Below are 7,312 nucleotides of genomic sequence, written 5' to 3' on the forward strand. Positions count from 1 at the left end.
AGGTGCATTGTCATGGTGGCAAAACCAGTCTCTCATTTGCCACAAATCAGACCTTTTTTTGTCACACAGTTATACAATCTTTTTAGAACCTCTAAATAGAAAGCTTGAGTAAGAGCCTGATCTGGTGAAACAAATTCCAAATGCACTATCCCCCTTACATCACATCCTAGTTTGGGGGGCCACCTCATCATATAACTATGTGCCAAACCTGTGCTAAACACTCCACATACTATGCTGGATATATTCTATTTGCCCTTGATAACACTTTCTCCAATATTCACCTTCCTCAGAGCCCACGGAAGAATTATACTGATAGAATTCCCCATTCTCTGGTTTCTCTTAAGACTCAGTCACGTAGACACACTGCAAAGGAAAGAAGAAAATAAAATAAAATCCAGGTATTTATTCCCCTGTCTCTTTCCCTGCCAGTTCCTCCACTATTTACAATAGACTTAAACCATTGATTTGGTGGTCTCTTCTACCAGCCCTCTCTCTCTTGGAGGTCCAAAATGGTAACACTCCCTCCTCTTGCCCTTTAAGCCTTGAGTGCTAATGTATACTTTAATCTCATACAATAATCCTCAACTTCTATAGTAACCCCACATACAGCACTGTATCTTTTAGTGTCCCAATACTCTGCCTATACTTTTTGAATAGTCTCTTTTTCATTAACCTTGAATGACCAAATTTGAGTGTGCCAATTTGAAGTTGTCAACAATTTTATTTTACTTGGATTAATGTTCAACATTCATGAAAGCAGCAGTGAAGAATTCGAATTATATATTTCATTGGTCAAATCTATTGTACAAGACTACTGTAAATGGTTTAAATCAAGGATGTCACTTTGCAGACTTAAGGTGTGCATGAGGCAAGGTATTTTCAATCACCTCATATCCATATGAAAGTTTGACAATGAATGAGGGAGAATGCAGAATAATTGATGCATTTAAATTATGGTGTTATTGAAGGATATTTAAAGTATTATGGACTTCCAGTAGAACAAACCAATCTGTTTTTGAAGAAATACAAATTTTTCCTTAGATGTGAGGATGGCATGACTTCATAGGGTATTCCAGACATGTTATCAGGAGAGACCAATCCCTGGGAAAGGACATCATGCTTGGTAAAGTAGAAAGTCAGGGAAAAGGAGGAAGATCCTCGATGAGATGAATTGACATAGTGGCTGCAACAAAGGGCTCAAATGTGACAATTGTGAGGATGGCACTGGTCTGGACAATGTTTTGTTTTCTTGTACATAAATTCTCTATTATTGAGAATGGACTTGACAGAACCTAACAAAAGCAATTATCTATTTCCTGTTGAATCATTGACTGCTATGTATATATTATATTACTTAATCTACACAATTTTACAGAGGAGATAATATCACTAAACCCATTTTACAGATAAAGAAACCAAGCTTTGATGGTTTATTTTATAAAAATACTGCACACTTTTAAATCACTGCATCAAAATATTAACTCATATCTGTGTGTAGGCAGGCCGAATCTAGGTACTTTTACCACTGAGTAAAGCCAACATTAATTTTCTGCCTTCTGCATGCTACAAAGTATTTGATTTACTTTATGTCTTTATAGCCTCCTACCAAGTCAGTAATGTGGATATTACTTACTCACATTTAAAAAGGAAAAGATCCAGGAAGAGTAAAAGATTTGTTTATTTGCCTCTAGAGATTTACAGTGACATATGTGATATATATATAACAACATAACAAATGAAATTAGAACCTGATAAATATTAAATATTAAAAAATAGCAATTAATTGATGCTGATTGAATCGGAGCCTAAATCTCTGTTGCATGAAGAAGGAGCTGCATTTTTTTCTGTCCATGTGACATAACCACCAAAACAAACACTATTATTGAGATAAAAGAAATAATAAAATAAAACTGCTTATATATCCTATTTATTGACAATAAAATCTACCTTACATGTTGATATGGTTTGTACTACACAATCTACTGTCTGTCAGTTGACTTACGTGTTACTGTGATGTTACAAATTGTGTCACTGGTATTTCAGATGTCAACAGGGTCACCCAAAGTGAGCAGGTTTCAGCAGAGCTTCCAGACTAAGAACAGACAACAAAGAAGAACTCAGCTCCCAACTTCAGAGTAAGAAGCTGCTGAAAAACCTTTTGCATAGCTTCAAAGTATTTTCAAATACTGAAAGCCTAAACAAAGGAAGCAGAACATTGTTGGAGATGCAGCCAGCATATACACCCTCAGGTCCACTTGAAATGTGACTTAAGAGGAGCTGATTTCTAGGAAGGTAATAGGCCATGGTAATATGAGTTGGGTAAAACTTGTGGGAGTGGAGTCTTCAGGATCTTCGTTTGCTGATGGGCCATGACTCAAGGCAAAGAGAAAAAGCTGAAAAAATCTTCTAATGATTGGAACTTGGAATGTGCAAAGTATGAATTTAGGAAAATTCACAGGAATCAAAATGAAATGAAAAGCATGAAGATTGATATCCTAGGCCTTAGTGAGCTGAAATGCACTTGTATTGGGCATTTTGAACCAGAAAACCATATGACTTACTATGCCAGGAATAACACAGTAAAGAAGAATGACTTGACATCCATTGTCAGAAAGGATCTTGCTAAACCCATCATGAAGTATGATGCTATCTGTGATCGGATTATTTCTGTCTGCCTTCAAGGAAATCCAGTAAGTATAACTATTATTCAAATTTTTGCACCAACCACAAACACAAGTGATGAAGATTGTGTTAGACAGGATTCTCTAAAGAAACAAAACCAAGACACATGATTTTGTATACATATATATCATGAAGGAATAAAGCAGCTAATTAGTCCACACAGCAGTACAGAGGGCTCAGTTCAACTCACTTCCATGGAACAGTGAATATATTGGAAATCCTTCACCACACAAGGGCTGCTGGATCCAAGGTCAAGGAAGCAGACAGCTGAGTATTCCCTACAGCAATGCAGGCTGTCTAGCCACAGGCAGCAGATTGGCTCACCAATAGTCAGCAGCTCAGGAGTTTAATGAAGCAGGCTGGATGGCTATTGAACTCAAGCAGTGCCAGATGACAGGATCCAACAGCTTCAAGCTCAAGCAATGTATACACCAGCAGCATGGCAAAGCAAGTCTCAAAGGAACCTCACGCTCTAGCGACATGCTCCATGCCCCACAGGTAATGTAGTTCACAAGCTAAGGCAGAGAACTAGCTAAAGCAACCATACACTGGTCCGATCACCAGAGAGCAAGAGAGAGGAGGCAGGGATTGATGAGCCATTTATTTCTTTGCCCCCCAATCAAACTTCAACCTTATTAATCTCACATATTCCTATTGGCCAGCTTGGCACAAAAAACCTACCTATCACAAAGAAACTGAAGAATTCTACCAATGACTTCAGTTGGAAATGCATCAAATATTCCATCTAGGTGCATTGATAGTTACCGGTGACTGGAATGCAGAAGTTGGAAACAAAGAGAAAGGAAGAGTAGTTGAAAAAGATGGACTTGGTGATAGAAATGAAGCTGGAGATCACATGATAGCAGTTTGCAAAACCAATGACTTATTCATAGCAAATAAGTTCCCCTTTCAGCAACACAAAAAGGGAACAGGAAGTTCCCCAAATGGAATACACAGAACTCAAATTGACTACATCTATGAAAAGACATGATGGAGATGCTCAAAATCAGGAGCTAAAACCAGATTAGGGGTTGACTGGGAAAGAAACCATCAATCGTTGATATGTAAATTCAGGATAAAACTGAAGAAAATGAAAACACATTTAAAGGAGTCAATACTACCTGGAATCTGAGAAAATCTCTAGGAAAGATTTGACCAGTTGCACCCTAATGACAGAAGACCCGATGAGCTGTGGGTGGACATCACGATCATAATGCATGAAGGAAGCAAAATCTCATTAAAAAGACAGGAAAGAAAGAAATGGTCGAAGTAGATATCAGAAGAGACTCTGAAACTCACTATTAATTGGAGATTAGCTAAAGAAAGTGGAAGAACAGATGAAGTCAAGGAAATGAATGGAAATTTTCAAAAGGCAGCTCAAGAAGACAAAGTTAAATATCATAACAAAATGTGAAGGGACAGTGAATTGCAATTTTGAAAACTTTTATGGGCAAAGTATTGAATGATGCAGGAAGCATCAAAAGAAAATGGAACAAATACTGAGTCACTGTACCAAAAGAACCAGTCAACAATCATTTCAGGATGTATCATATGAACAAGAACCAAGAAGAAGTTCAAATTGCACTAAATGCATTAGCCAAAAATAAGGAATTGACGACAGAGGACCTGTTAAAACTTTTTAGTAAGCTGAAGAAGCCCTGGAAGCACTCACTCATCTACATTAGGAAATTTGGAAGGCAATTGGCCAACTGACTGGAAGAGATCTACATTTGTGCCTCTTCCAAAGAAAAGTGACCTAACAAAATGCTAACACTATAGAATCATAATTGATATCATGAACAAGTAAAATTTTGCTAAAGATCATCCAACCATGGTGGCAGCAGCACATTTAAAGGAAACTTTCAGAACTTCAGGACAGATTCAGAAAAGAACTTGGAAGAAGGGATATCATTGCTGATATCAGATGGATCTTGGCTCAAAACAGAGAATGCCAGAAATGTATTTACTTGTGTTTCACTGACTATGCATGGGCATTTGACTGTGTGGATCATAACAAACTGTGGATAACATTAAGAAGATTGGGAATTCCAAAACACTTCACTATGCTCATTTGTAACTTGTACACGGATTTTGTACATGGTTTTGTTTGCAGTGGTAATACTGCATGGTTTAATATCAAGAAAGGTATGTGTTAGAGTTGTATCTCTCACCATACTTGTTCTATCTGTATGCTGAGCAAGTCATCAGAGAAACTGGACTATATTAAGAGGAGTGTGGCACCATTATTTGGGGAAGGCTTATTAACAACTTGTGGTATGCAGATGACACAAACTTGCTTGATGAAAGTGAGGACTTTATATAGACCTCTATTAATGCCCTTTGCCTCCCAGCTCTTTCCCCTATTTCCCGTGATTCTCCTCCTGTCCCACTATCATGCTTAGTCCCCACCAGGATTTCAGCACTTCCTCTTTGTTATATTCCCCTTGATCATGCCCTACAAGGTCTCCCATACCAACCTCCCCACCAATTTGGATCACTTGTTGTTCCCTTGTCCCTGGGTTTGTTAACACATGTACATATGCAAATATATTCATATGAGGATGGGGAAATAGATCTATGAGGCTATATTTATAGGTTTAGTATTAAGGTAGCAGAAGGACATTGGGCCTCCACTCAAGTACTCCCTCAATGCAAGAATACTTTCTTCTATTAAATTGGCATTCTATGATGCTCACCTTCCCGACACAACCGCTGAAGACAAAGCGGGTGAATAAGCAAATGTGGTGAAGAAAGCTGATGGTGCTCTATTGGAAGAAGCAAGGCCAGAGTGCTCCTTAGAGGCAAGTATGGCAAAACGTCATCTTATATACTTTGGACATATTGTCAGAAGACACCAATCCCTGGAGAAGAACATCATATTTGGTAAAGAGGAGGGGCAGCAAAAAGAGCAAGATCCTCGGCAAGATGGAGTGCACAGTGGCTAAAACAATGGGCTCAGACAGGAACAGTTGTGAGGACGGCATAGGACTGTGCCGTGTTTAGGTTTTTTTTGTTGTTCAGAAGGTCGCTACAGGTCCGAGCTGACACAATTTCACTTCACAAAAGCAACATGCTATCTACAGACTATACCGACTTCAAAATTCTGGACCATAACACCACAACAATGTACATCTTACAATTTCATTTCTTTTTACTAAAGAAGATAATTATATTTAAAGGGCAGGTTCTATCACCTTAAGGGTCTGCTTTGCAAATGGTAGTGTAATGGAGACAATCTGTGCTAAGCACCCTTGAAAATCAAACAAAAAGGCTTTTTTGCTTTGTTTTCTCTCTGTGATTGTAATGGGCATGATCATTTTATGCTTAACATAATTTTAGTTACACTTAACATATTTCATGTGTTAAGATGGTTTTTCATTTCTCAGTAAAACTATGCTCTCACTGAGGTTAAAACACCGGATGACAGATACTTTGGAGACAGAAAGATCCATGCCAATAATTGCACAATTTGTGAAGTGGAGAAAAAAATATTCTCATTGAATAACTTAAAAATATCTCCAAGAGTTTTACTTATATTCAACCCAATTTTGAATAACATGTTGTATCAAAGTGCCATTCAAAATCAGAGCTCACATAATAGGAAAGCCATTTTTCTGAGGCTTCACCAAATAACAACAAAAAAACTAGATCTCTCCATTTTCAGATTTACAGAACTCTAGAGAAACAGAATATCATCAAGCAAACAACACAAAATGTGTTGGGGAAAACCAATGCTCAGAGAGGGAAAGCAATTGACTCAAAGTCACACCATTAATTCTTGCCAGACATGAGCCAGATATCATATCTCCTGATCCAGTCCAGGTTTTGACAGGGCATCCATCATACCTTTCAAGCGAAGCAATGTACAAGGGAGGCTGTAACAGGACTGCCTTTCTAGTCCCACATGAAAATTTAGAGAATTAGGTTAAGAGATCAGCATGGGGCACACTGCAAACAAACACTGAGAAACTTGAAATCTATTGTGTACAATTTATGTCCCATAAATAATCAAGAGCAGGTGGTGGGGAAGGCAGTGGGATAAATGAGAAGTAAAACTTAATGTTATGAGGTTAAAATCTAGAGAATGTCACGGAGCATCAGAGGAGGTAACTCTCAGGAAGATAGATGCTTTCTTACACAGATAATACTTGAGTAAAAACTAATGTGGATAAGGTAGAGTAGTGGACAGGGCCTCACTGATATTGAGTAGATTCCACTTCTTCGTGACCCCATAAGACAGAGTACAACTTCCTGTTTGGGTGTTCAGGATTTCAAATCTTTACAGTAGTAGACAGCCTCATTTTTCTCCTACAGATAAATTGGTGGGTTTGAACCACTGACCATGAGTTTAGCAGTTCAATGTGCAATGGCAAGGAATATCAGCAAAGAATGAAAATGCAGATGTGAGTGGGAGATACTAAGAAAAGAAAAAGAGAAAGAAGGGCACTTCCAGAAGACAAGGAATACATGACAGACCGATTCCTATAGGTTATGTCCTGAAGGAGCAGTCCAACATTTATCTTAAAACAAAACAGTTCATTGTACAGTGAACCCTCGCCACTTCGCGCTTCGACTTCCGCGGCTTCACTCTATCGCGGTTTTTGCGTAACAGCGCATGCTCTGTCATTAC

This window comes from Echinops telfairi, unplaced genomic scaffold, assembly GCF_000313985.2.
Source record: "Echinops telfairi isolate 266 unplaced genomic scaffold, ASM31398v2 ScPeMD7_9;HRSCAF=40, whole genome shotgun sequence".
Classification (NCBI taxonomy): Eukaryota; Metazoa; Chordata; class Mammalia; order Afrosoricida; family Tenrecidae; genus Echinops; species Echinops telfairi.